Source organism: Protopterus annectens, chromosome 4.part0, assembly GCF_019279795.1.
Source record: "Protopterus annectens isolate FY-2018-M chromosome 4.part0, PAN1.0, whole genome shotgun sequence".
In the NCBI taxonomy this organism is placed as follows: Eukaryota; Metazoa; Chordata; order Ceratodontiformes; family Protopteridae; genus Protopterus; species Protopterus annectens.
This window is the reverse complement of record NC_056733.1, coordinates 1165750650-1165764625: the sequence shown is the minus strand read 5'-3', so window position 1 is coordinate 1165764625 and position 13976 is coordinate 1165750650.

Sequence of the window (13976 nt, the reverse complement as noted above, 5' to 3'; positions counted from 1 at the left end):
TGGCAGCAGTATGATACTGCACCAGCAATGTCTAGGGCTCACTCCCTGGCAGCAGTATGATACTGCACCAACATCCTCTAGGGCCCACTCCCTGGCAGTAGTACGATACTGCACCAACATCCTCTAGGGTCGACTTCCTGATAGCAGTATGATACTGCACCAGCAACGTCTAGGGCACACTCCATGGCAGCAGTATCATACTGCACCAACATGTTCTAGGGCTCACTCCCTGGCAGCAGTATGATACTGCACCAACATCCTCTAGGGCCCATTCCCTGACAGCAGTATGATACTGCACCAACATCCTCTAGGGCCAACACCCTGGCAGCAGTATGATACTGCAGCAACATCCTCTAGGGCCCACTCCCTGGCAGCAGTATGATACTGCATAAACATCCTCTAGGGCCCACTCCCTGGCAGCAGTATGATGCTGCAGCAACGCCCTCTAGGGCCCACTCCCTGGCAGCAGAATGATACTGCACCAACGCCCTCTAGGGCTCACTCACTGGCAGCAGTATGATACTGCACCACCATCATCTAGGGCTCACTCCCTGGCAGCAGTATGATACTGTACCAACATCCTCTAGGACCCGCTCCTTGGCAGCAGTATGATACTGCATGAACATCCTCTACGGTCCACTCCCTGAGTATGATACTGCACCAATGCCCTCTAGGGCTCACCCCCAGCAGCAGTATGATATTGCATCAACAAATTCTAGGGTCTACTCCCTGGCAGCAGTATGATACTGCACCAACAACCTCTAGGGCCCACTCCCTGGTAGCGGTATGATACTGCACCAACAAACACTAGGGCCCACTTCCTGGTATCAATGTGATACTGTACCAACATCCTCTAGGGTCCACTCCCTGGCAGCAATATGATACTGCACCAACATTCTCTAGTGCCCACTCCCTGGCAGCAGTATGATATTGCACCAACATCCTCTAGGACTACTCCCTGGCAGCAGTATGATACTGCACCAACATCCTCTAGGGCCCACTCCCTGGCAGCAGTATGATACTGCACCAACATCCTCTAGGGTCTACTCCCTGGCAGCAGTATGATACTGCACCAACAACCTCTAGGGCACACTCCCTGGCAGCAGTATGATACTGCACCAACAAACACTAGGGCCCACTCCCTGGCAGTAGTACGATACTGCACCAACATCCTCTAGGGTCGACTTCCTGATAGCAGTATGATACTGCACCAGCAACGTCTAGGGCACACTCCCTGGTAGCAGTATGATACTGCACCAACATGTTCTAGGGCTCACTCCCTGGCAGCAGTATGATACTGCACCAACATCCTCTAGGGCCCATTCCCTGACAGCAGTATGATACTGCACCAACATCCTCTAGGGCCCACTCCCTGGCAGCAGTATGATACTGCAGCAACATCCTCTAGGGCCCACTCCCTGGCAGCAGTATGATACTGCATAGACATCCTCTAGGGCCCACTCCCTGGCAGCAGTATGATGCTGCAGCAACGCCCTCTAGGGTCCACTCCCTGGCAGCAATATGATACTGCACCAACATTCTCTAGTGCCCACTCCCTGGCAGCAGTATGATATTGCACCAACATCCTCTAGGACTACTCCCTGGCAGCAGTATGATACTGCACCAACATCCTCTAGGGCCCACTCCCTGGCAGCAGTATGATACTGCACCAAAATCCTCTAGGGCCCACTCCCTGGCAGCAGTACGATACTACACCAACATCCTCTAGGGCTCACCACTGGCAGCAGTATGATATTGCACCAACAAACTCTAGGGTCTACTCCCTGGCAGCAGTATGATACTGCACCAACAACCTCTAGGGCACACTCCCTGGAAGCAGTATGATACTGCACCAACAAACACTAGGGGCCACTTCCTGGCAGCAGTGTGATACTGCACCAACATCCTCTAGGGTCCACTCCCTGGCAGCAGTATGATACTGCACCAACATCCTCTGGGGCCACTCCCTGGCAGCAGTATGATACTGCACCAACATCCTGTAGGGCCCACTCCCTGGCAGCAGTACGATACTGCACCAACATCCTCTAGGGCCCACTCCCTGGCAGTAGTACGATACTGCACCAACATCCTCTAGGGCCCGCTTCCTGGCAGCAGTATGATACTGCACCAGCAATGCCTAGGGCTCACTCCCTGGCAGCAGTATGATACTGCACCAACATCCTCTAGGGCCCACTCCCTGGCAGTAGTACGATACTGCACCAACAACCTCTAGGGTCGACTTCCTGGTAGCAGTATGATACTGCACCAGCAACGTCTAGGGCACACTCCCTGTCAGCAGTATGATACTGCACCAACATGTTCTAGGGCTCACTCCCTGGCAGCAGTATGATACTGCACCAACATCCTCTAGGGCCCATTCCCCGGCAGCAGTATGATACTGCACCAACATCCTCTAGGGCCCACTCCCTGGCAGCAGTATGATACTGCAGCAACATCCTCTAGGGCCCACTCCCTGGCAGCAGAATGATACTGCACCAATGCCCTCTAGGGCTCACTCACTGGCAGCAGTGTGATACTGCACCAACATCCTCTAGGACCTACTCCTTGGCAGCAGTATGATACTGCATGAACATCCTCTAGGGTCTAGTATCATACTACTGCCAGGGACTGAGCCCTAGAGGATGTTGGTGCAGCATCATACTGCTGCTGCCTGAGTGAGCCCCTAGATGCTGAGCAGTATCATACTGCAGCAGTATGATACTGCACCAATGCCCTCTAGGGCTTACTCCCTGGCAGCAGTATGATACTGCACCAACATACTCTAGGGCTGACGCCCTGCAGCAGTATAGTACTGCACCAACATCCTCTAGGGCACACTCCCTGGCAGCAGTAGGATACTGCACCAACATCCTCTAGGGCTCACTCACTGGCAGCAGTATGATACTGCACCAACATCCTCTAGGACTCACTCCCTCCCAGCAGTATGATACTGCACCAACATCCTCTAGGGCACACTCCCTGGCAGCAGTATTATACTGCACCAGCATCCTCTAGGGCCCACTCCCTGGCAGCAGTATGATACTGCACCAGCAATGTCTAGGGCTCACTCCCTGGCAGCAGTATGATACTACACCAACATCCTCTAGGGCTCACTCCCTGGCAGCAGTATGATGCTGCACCAACATCCTCTAGGGCTCAGTCCCTGGCAGTAGTATGATACTGTACCAACATCATCTAGGCCCCACTCCCTGGCAACAGTATGATACTGCACCAGCAATGTCTAGGGCTCACTCCCTGGCAGCAGTATGATACTGCACCAGCAATGTCTAGGGCTCACTCCCTGGCAACAGTATGATACTGCACCAACATCATCTAGGACCCACTCTCTGGCAGCAGTATGATACTGCACCAACGTCCTCTAGGGCTCTTTTCCTGGCAGCAGTATGATGCTGCACCAACATCCTCTAGGGCTCAGTCCCTGGCAGCAGTATGATACTGTACCAACATCATCTAGGGCCCACTCCCTGGCAACAGTGTAATACTGCACCAGCAACGTCTATGGCTCACTCCCTGGCAGCAGTATGATACTGCACCAACATCATCTAGGACCCACTCCCTGGCAGCAGTATGATACTGCACCAATATCATCTAGGACCCACTCCCTGGCAGCACTATGATACTGCACTAACATCCTCTAGGGCTCACTCCCTGGCAGCAGTATGATGCTGCACCAACATCCTCTAGGGTTCAGTCCCTGGCAGCAATATGATACTATGCCAACATCCTCTAGGACCCACTCCCTGGCAGCAGTATGACACTGCACCAACATCATCTAGCACCCACTCCCTGGCAGCAGTATGGTACTGCACCAACAACCTCTAGGGCTCACTCCATGGCAGCAGTATGATACTGCACCAACATCCTTTAGGGCTCACTCCCTATCTGCAGTATGATGCTGCACCAACATCCTCTAGGACACACTCCCTGGCAGCAGTATGATACTGCACCAAAATCCTGTAGTGCTCACTCCCTGCCAGCAGTATGATACTGCACCAAATTCCTCTAGAGCTCACTCCCTGCTAGCAGTGTGATACACACCAACATCTTCTAGGGCTCACTCTCTGCCAGCAGTATGATGCTGCACCAATCTCCTCTAACACACACTCCCTGGCAGCAGTATTGTACTGCACCAATATCCTCTAGGGCCAACTCCCTGGCAGCAGTATGATACTGCACCAAGAACTTCTAGGGCTCACTCACTAGCAACAGTATGATACTGTGCCAGCAATGTCTAGGGCTCACTCCCTGGCAGCAGTATGATAATGCAGCAACATCCTCTAGGGCCCACTTCCTGGCAGCAGTATGATACTGCACCGACATCATCTAGGGCCCACTCCCTGGCAGGCAGCAGTATGATACTGCACCAACAACCTCTAGGGCTCACTCCTGGCAGCAGTGTGATACTGCACCAACATCCTCTAGGGTTCACTCTTTGCCAGCAGTATGATGCTGCACGAACATCCTCTAGGGCACACTCCCTGGCAGCAGTATGATACTGCACCAACAATCTCTAGGGCTCACTCCCTGGCAACAGTATGATACTGCACCGGCAATGTCTAGGGCTCACTCCCTGGCAGCAGTATGATACTGCACCAACATCCTCTAGGGACAACTTCTTGGCAGCAGTATGATACTGCACCAACATCCTCTAGGGCCCACTGCCTGGCAGCAGTATGATACTGCACCAACATCATCTAGGGCCCATTCCCTGGCAGCAGTGTGATACTGTACCAACAACCTCTAGGACTCACTCCCTGGCAGCAGACTGATACTGCACCAACATCCTCTAGGGCTCACTCCCTGCCTGCAGTATGATGCTGCACCAACATCCTCTAGGACACACTCCCTGGCAGCAGTATGATACTGCATCAAAATCCTCTAGTGCTCACTCCCTGGCAGCAGTATGATACTACACCAAAATCCTCTAGTGCTCACCCCCTGCCAGCAGTATGATACTGCACCAATATCCTCTAGGGCCCACTCCCTGGCAGTAGTGTGATACTGCACCAACAATCTTTAGGACTCACTCCCTGGCAGCAGACTGATACTGCACCAACATCCTCTAGGGCTCACTCTCTGCCAGCAGTATGAAGCTGCACCAACATCCTTTAGGGCTCAGTCCCTGCCAGCAGTATGATACTTCACCAACATTCTCTAGGGCTCACTCCCTGGCAGCAGTATGATACTGCACGAACATCCTCTAGGGCTCACTCCCTGGCAGGAGTATGATACTGCACCAACATCCTCTAGGGCTCACTCCCTGCCAGCAGTATGATGCTGCACCAACATCCTCTAGGTCACACTCCCTGCCAGCAGTATGATACTGCACCAACATCCTTTAGGGCTCACTCCCTACTGGCAGTATGATACTGCACCAAACTCCTCTAGGGCTCACTCCCTGACAGCAGTATTATACTGCACCAATAAACACCAGGGCCCATTCCCTGGCAGCAGTATGATACTGCAACAACATCCCCTAGGGCCCACTCCCTGGCAGCAGTATGATACTGCACCAACATCCTCTAGGGCCCACTCCCTGGCAGCTGTATGATACTGCACCAACAACCTCTAGAGCTCACTCCCTAGCAGCAGTATGACACTGCCCCAACATTTTCTAGGGCTCAATCCCTGGCAGCAGTATGATACTGCACCAACATCCTCTAGGGCCCACTCCCTGGCAGCTGTATGATACTGCACCAACAACCTCTAGAGCTCGCTCCCTGGCAGCAGTATGATACTGCCCCAACATCCTCTAGGGCACACTCCCTGGCAGCAGTATGATACTGCACCAACATCCTCTAGGGCCCACTCCCCGGCAGCAGTATGATACTGCACCAACAACCTCTAGGGCTCACTCCCTGGCAGCAGTATGATACTGCACCAACATCCTCTAGGGCCCACCATCTGGCAGCAGTATGATATTGCACCAAAATCCTCTAGGGCACACTCCCTGGCAGCAGTATGATACTGCACCAACATCCTCTAGAGCCCACTCCCTGGCAGTAGTATGATACTGCACCAACAGCCTCTAGGGCTCACTCCCTGGCAGCAGTATCATACTGCACCAACATCCTCTAGGGCTCACTCCCTGGCAGCAGTATGATGCTGCACAGGGGTGGCTCGTGCTATAGGACTGCGGGACTGCAGCCCTCCCACCTGTAAAATGGGTCCCCCACCTGTGCATAAAATAAAGTCCCCAGTCCCCCCATCGTAGAACATATAAAAATAAAAAAATATCTCGGACTCCGCGCATGCGTGCTTAGTTCCTGGCTGCTGTGTTAGGCAGACCAGAACTCCAAGCACGCATACTCAGACATTCCTGAGCTCCAGACTGCTCAGTTAGGCAGTCCGGATAGGGAAGGGAGTAAACTCCACCCTTCCAACCCAGAGATCTGTGCAGTGACGACCGCACGAACCGGAAGGTCACCAGACTGCATCACCCACAGGCTGGACCAATAGCAGGAGGCTCCAGCCTCCTCACGGGAGACCGAGACCAGTATGCACGGGCTAGTATGGAGGACAGGATTGCATTCGCAAACAGCTGCAGAGTACAGGATCACCGTATGGAGGACCGATCGGGGAAACAGGAGTACAGGACAAGATCACATTCGCCAGTATGGAGGACTGAGTACAGGATCGCCGTATGGAGATCGGGGAAACAGGATCACATTTAGTGTTGCAGAGTACAGGATCACATGGCTGTTCTGGAGAGAGGTGGGTAGAGAATAAGGCTTGAACCCTGTACCTTAGACCCAAGTGACAAGAGCCTGAATTCTCTACCCATCACCATTTCTAAAACATTTGCAGATTTTTGCCTCGTATTTGTTCTGTGCTATGGGTTGTCTGGTTTGATTCTTGGCTGGGGTGCTTTCTGTGTGGAGTCTGCATGTCCTCCCTGTGTTTGTGTGGGTTTGCTCTGGTGTCCTCAGTGGATATTTGTCCCTATTTTTTGGACTGTATTCCCCCATTATTGGCTTCCTCCAGGTTTTTTGTGCCAATGTTGAGAGCTATGGTAATAACTGAACTCACTGAATATGTTTGGGGGCTGTATCCCCCAATTATTGGCTTTGTTCAGGTGTTTTGTGCTAAGATGTTGACAGCTATGGTGAGAACTGAATTCACTAAATGGTAGCCATTTAAGTTTCAGTCTTCCTTTTTTTTCATAAAAATAGATGATTTGTCATAGTGGTATGTTGTGCTGGCTGGTTTGCACAGGGACCTGGCTTCAATACTTGGCAGTGAAATGTATGGTGGTAACACAGCATTTTATTCTAGCAACTTTCCAACATTATACAAGCAATGTTCAAAATGTGTCCCCGGTTTTTGAGCTTTTGCCCCCCCCCCCAATTTTGGCTTTGTCCACATTTCTTGTGCTGCAAAGTTCAGAGATACAGATGAGTATCGAGTAGATTTTACAAGGAGCTGAGAGCTGCAGGGGAACAAAAGTTTAGTGCTGCTTATGCTGAGTCTGTTTACATTGTAATAGCACAACAGGTAATGTACTCTGTTTTAAAGGGGATGGATGCTGCAGTCCTCTTTGACGAAGATACCTAGTAACTGTGAACCTGTTATCAGTTTGCCATCCATTCCCTATTGCGATATTACTAGCATTATCATTTTTTTAATGCAACATAAGCAATTTATTCCTCAAGGGCAACAGGCACTTTATTTGTAGATGAAACAATGACATATAAAGTTGCTTGCTAGCAGTAACCTCTTCATTATTTAACAGATTTCTTTAATGTGGAATTATTTAGATGACTTTTACTTCCTCAGAGATCGTGCATATTTACTGATACTGGTGGACTGTTGAAGTTTGAGTAGACTTTTATGATGGAAATGTTCTGAATTGGGCAGTTCAACTGTACTGTATTGTACAAGGAATATAATTTAATACAGTCAGGAAGGTGCATCAAAGAGCATGTGTATGTTTCGTGTTCAAGGGGCCTATGATTTGAAAACAGCCCAAAATTAATTTTTATCTGCCACTGGAAAAATGTATTTTCTTTGAATGTGGGTTTCAATGCTGTTTCAATGAATGTGAGTTTCAAGGGCAGAGAAGTTTTAATGCTAAGTCTATTTTCATTGTGAGACTGCATTGCTTTGTTTAGCAGATATCTATTAGGGTTTATGCTGTAAAATATAAAATAAAACTTTCAAATGAAATCCATATCGCAGAAGTAAAGCAGTATGCACATTACAGTGTTTATGGCAAATGGGGTGAAATAACCAAGGAATGGGGCATTGGAATGGCTGCAGGGGGGACGCTCCATTCGACCATGATTTTGTGAGGGGGGAAGGGCAGCAAACTCAGACAGCCCCGGCTGAACTATACCTCTCAACTGTCCAGAATTTTGCAGAATGAATAGATTTTTGCTTCGTATTTTTGGTTTGTTCCTCATAAAATTTGTGATTTTCTGCCAAATCATTTAGGAATGAAGTCACTAAATAATGACAGACATTGAGTTTCAGACGTCATAACCTTCAGAAAAATGCATGCTAAAGCAAGACCTGTTATTCTATCAACTGTCTTTTTAGTACTGTTTGTATGTCCCCCCAATATATTTGGCCATATCCAGATTTCCTGCATTTAGAGGTTGAGAGGTACGTGCAAATAAATCACTTTATAGAATTAGGAATATTCAAAACTCTCAACTGTCTCCAATTTTGGCTCAAAATGTTACTCTCCCCTTAATAATCCCTCTGCACAATGGCAATTTTGGAAGAAAACATGGAGGGTTTACAATTATAAATAACTGTAATGATCAGAGTTATAGATTACTTTTATTTCAGAAATGCATGTAGATGCTCTTATTTTGTCAGCTGCTCAAGTTAACAGTACTAATTTTAAAAAAGTGTCCCTTCTTTGACAGGTTCCCAGCTGTATTGTGTGGCAATTTTATTTTTTTGCATAACATATTTGGTCTGTTTTTCATAAAATTGTGGTTTTCTGGCAAATTATTAGCAAATCATTAAAGATTGAAGTTAGAAAATAATGGCAGACATTTGAGTTTCAGATTTCATAACCTTCAAAAATTCATACTAATGCAAGATCTACTACTATTCTATTATCTTTCTAAGTTTATAAGAGCAATATTTAAAAATTGTCTTTATTTTTGGGCCTGTGTTCCACTTCTATGTATGGCTTTGTCCAGATTTCTTGCTCTGAGGTTGAGAGGTATGAGTGTCAGAGTCATCACAATCAGCCAGAGACATTTCAAACTGTGACCTACTTGTTGCACTCCTCTCCCCATTGTAGTGGCTCTGGATGTGTCCAAGCAAGGCAAGGAGCAATTATGCAGTGTAAGTGTGCAGAGTATTCCCCCATCCAAGGCAGACCACAAGTATGATCGTGGCTTTTCATCTGTCCTTGATTTTGCAGAATGTTCTGGTTTTCTGTCATATTTTTATACTGTTGATTTATGCTTCTTATTATTCAGAAAATGCATGCTGCTGCAGTGCCCTGTTGCTCTGTATTAAAGTAGCAATGCTTTAATGACCATCAGGTAAGCTTGCCGGAGATTGTAAGATGCAAGTAAGCTTTAATAAGCATACTGTTAAAGAATTACCAACATTGAAAGCCTTTTCATTGTTGCCATGCAGAGAATATTTACATAACTAGATAACGAATAAGCCTTAGGTAATGCATATGACAGTATTTGTAATAAAGGACAGGATTACAGTATTTTCAGAAGCTCATTACATTTGTTGGAGACTTGCAGTTATCTTTGCAGGCTTTACCCGTAAACTAAACAGAATGCCAATCTATTATGTGTGGTCCATAACTTGTGCAGTAATCCTTTAAGCAATTTATCTTGAGCTTGTTTCTTGTTCGCTGTTCATTTTTTACTTTGATCATGTGTTCTCCATGAAACAAGTAGGTAGTTGTTGTCAGGCAGCAGATCTTTTTTGGATAAGAAACATTTTTACAAGTGGGGGTATCACAGAGATTGCTACTTTCAGCATGTTACTTTGTAATTTTATAAAGCTGAATATAAATTATAATTAGAACTGCAGTACAAGGAGAAGTGGTTAGAGCTAAGTGCTGCTTGTTTTTTTTATATTGATTCTGACTGGCATTCCAGTAATGTATTTAAAAAGCTATTTATTTTTTCATGCCTCACACTTTGTGTGTTTCCATCTAGATATTAAGTAAGTTGTCATGTAGCCAATGCATTTAAATATTTTTTTCTTCTACACTTCATTTTGTCTTGATTGGACTCTCGTAATGACAGTTTGGCACCCAGGGCAGTGTATTTAATTAATGTTCCAGTTGTTGTGGTTTTTAGCATAGCTCCACCCCTTTCTAGTTGGTCACACCCCTTCCCATTGGCCCCACCCATTCAGCTGTCTCTTGCAGCCCCCCTTTAATTTGAAGTCACCAGCCACCACTGATGCTGCACCAACATCCTCTAGGGCTCAGTCCCTGGCAGCAGTATGATACTGTACCAACATCATCTAGGGCCCACTCCCTGGCAACAGTGTGATACTGCACCAGCAATGTCTAGTGCATACTCCCTGGTAGCAGTATGATACTGCACCAGCAACGTCTAGGGCTCACTCCCTGGAAGCAGTATGATACTGCACCAACATCCTTTAGGGCTCACTCCCTGCCTGCAGTATGATACTGCACCAAATTCCTCTAGGGCTCACTCCCTGCTAGCAGTGTGATACAAACCAACATCCTCTAGGGCTCACTCTCTGCCAGCAGTATGATGCTGCACCAACATCCTCTACGACACACTCCCTGGCAGCAGTATTATACTGCACCAACATCCTTTAGGGCCCACTCCCTGGCAGCAGTATGATACTGCACCAAGAACCTCTAGGGCTCACTCGCTAACAACAGTATGATACTGCACCAGCAATGTCTAGGGCTCACTCCCTGGCAGCAGTATGATACTGCACCAACATACTCTAGGGCCCACTTCCTGGCAGTAGTATGATACTGCACCGACATCATCCAGGGCCCACTCCCTGGCAGCAGTGTGATACTGCACCAATATCCTCTAGAGCTCACTTTTTGCCAGCAGTATGATGCTGCACCAACATCCTCTAGGGCAGACTCCCTGGCAGCAGTATTATACTGCACCAACATCCTCTAGGGCCCACTCCCTGGCAACAGTATGATACTGCACCAACAATCTCTAGGGCTCACTCCCTGGCAACAGTATGATACTGCATCAGCAATGTCTAGGGCTCACTCCCTGGCAGCAGTATGATACTGCACCAACATCCTCTAGGGCCCACTTCCTGGCAGCAGTATGATACTGCACCAACATCCTCTAGGGCCCACTTCTTGGCGGCTGTATGATACTGCACCAACATCATCTAGGGCCCACTCCCTGGCAGCAGTGTGATACTGCACTAACAACCTCTAGGGCTCACTCCCTGGCAGCAGACTGAGACTGCACCAACATCCTCTAGGGCTCACTCCCTGCCTGCAGTATGATGCTGCACCAGCATCCTCTAGGATACACTCCCTGGCAGCAGTATGATACTGCATCAACATTCTCTAGTGCTCACTCCCTGGCAGCAGTATGATACTGCACCAAAATCCTCTAGTGCTCACTCCCTGCCAGCAGTATGATACTGCACCAAAATCCTCTAGGGCTCACTCCCTGCCAGCAGGGTGATACAGCACCAACATTCTCTAGGGCTCACTCTCTGCCAGCAGTATGATGCTGCACCACCATCCTCTAGGGCTCGGTCCCTGCCAGCAGTATGATACTGCACCAACATCCTCTAGGGCTCGCTCCCTGGTAGGAGTACGATACTGCACCAACATCCTCTAGGGCTCACTCCCTTCCAGCAGTATGATGCTGCACCAACATCCTCTAGGCCACACTCCCTGCCAGCAGTATGATACTGCACCAACATCCTTTAGGGCTCACTCCCTGCTGGCAGTATGATACTGCACAAAAATCCTCCAGGGCCCACTCCCTGACAGCAGTATTATACTGCACCCTCAAACACCAGGGCCCACTCCCTGGCAGCAGTATGATACTGCAACAATATCCTCTAGGGCCCACTCCCTGGAAGCAGTATGATACTGCACCAACATCCTCTAGGGCCCACTCCCTGGCAGCTGTATGATACTGCACCAACAACATCTAGAGCTCACTCTCTAGCAGCACTATGATACTGACCCAACATCTTCTAGGGCTCATTCCCTGGCAGCAGTATGATACTGCACCAACATCCTCTAGGGCCCACTCCCTGGCAGCTGTATGATACTGCACCAACAAACTCTAGGGCTCACTCCCTGGCAGCAGTATGATACTGCCCCACCATCCTCTAGGGCACACTCCCTGGCAGCAGTATGATACTGCACCAACATCCTCTAAGGCCCACTCCCCAGCAGCAGTATGATACTGCCCCAACATCCTCTAGGGCACACTCCCTGGCAGCAGTATGACACTGCACCAACAACCTCTAGGGCTCACTCCCTGGCAGCAGTATGATACTGCACCAACATCCTCTAGGGCCCGCCATCTGGCAGCATTATGATACTGCACCAACATCCTCTAGGGCACAGTCCCTGGCAGAAGTATGATACTGCAACAACATCCTCTAGAGCCCACTCCCTGGCAGCAGTATGATACTGCACCAACAACCTCTAGGACTCGCTCCCTGCCTGCAGTATGATGCTGCACCAACATCTTCTAGGGCTCATTCCCTGGCAGCAGTATGATACTGCACCAACATCCTCTAGGGCCCACTCCCCGTCAGCAGTATGACACTGCACCAACAACCTCTAGGGCTCACTCCCTGGCAGCAGTATGATACTGCACCAACATCCTCTAGGGCCCGCCATCTGGCAGCATTATGATACTGCACCAACATCCTCTAGGGCACAGTCCCTGGCAGAAGTATGATACTGCAACAACATCCTCTAGAGCCCACTCCCTGGCAGCAGTATGATACTGCACCAACAACCTCTAGGACTCACTCCCTGCCTGCAGTATGATGCTGCACCAACATCCTCTAGGACACACTCCCTGGCAGCAGTATGATACTGCATCAACATCCTCTAGTGCTCACTCCCTGGCAGCAGTATGATACTGCACCAAAATCCTCTAGTGCTCACTCCCTGCCAGCAGTATGATACTGCACCAAAATCCTCTAGTGCTCACTCCCTGGCAGCAGTATGACACTGCACCAACAACCTCTAGGGCTCACTCCCTGGCAGCAGTATGATACTGCACCAACATCCTCTAGGGCCCGCCATCTGGCAGCATTATGATACTGCACCAACATCTTCTAGGGCACAGTCCCTGGCAGAAGTATGATACTGCAACAACATCCTCTAGAGCCCACTCCCTGGCAGCAGTATGATACTGCACCAACAACCTCTAGGACTCACTCCCTGCCTGCAGTATGATGCTGCACCAACATCTTCTAGGGCTCATTCCCTGGCAGCAGTATGATACTGCACCAACATCCTCTAGGGCCCACTCCCCGTCAGCAGTATGACACTGCACCAACAACCTCTAGGGCTCACTCCCTGGCAGCAGTATGATACTGCACCAACATCCTCTAGGGCCCGCCATCTGGCAGCATTATGATACTGCACCAACATCCTCTAGGGCACAGTCCCTGGCAGAAGTATGATACTGCAACAACATCCTCTAGAGCCCACTCCCTGGCAGCAGTATGATACTGCACCAACAACCTCTAGGACTCACTCCCTGCCTGCAGTATGATGCTGCACCAACATCCTCTAGGACACACTCCCTGGCAGCAGTATGATACTGCATCAACATCCTCTAGTGCTCACTCCCTGGCAGCAGTATGATACTGCACCAAAATCCTCTAGTGCTCACTCCCTGCCAGCAGTATGATACTGCACCAAAATCCTCTAGTGCTCACTCCCTGCCAGCAGGGTGATACTGCACCAGCATCCTCTAGGGCTCACTCACTGCCAGAAGTATGATGCTGCACCAACATCCTCT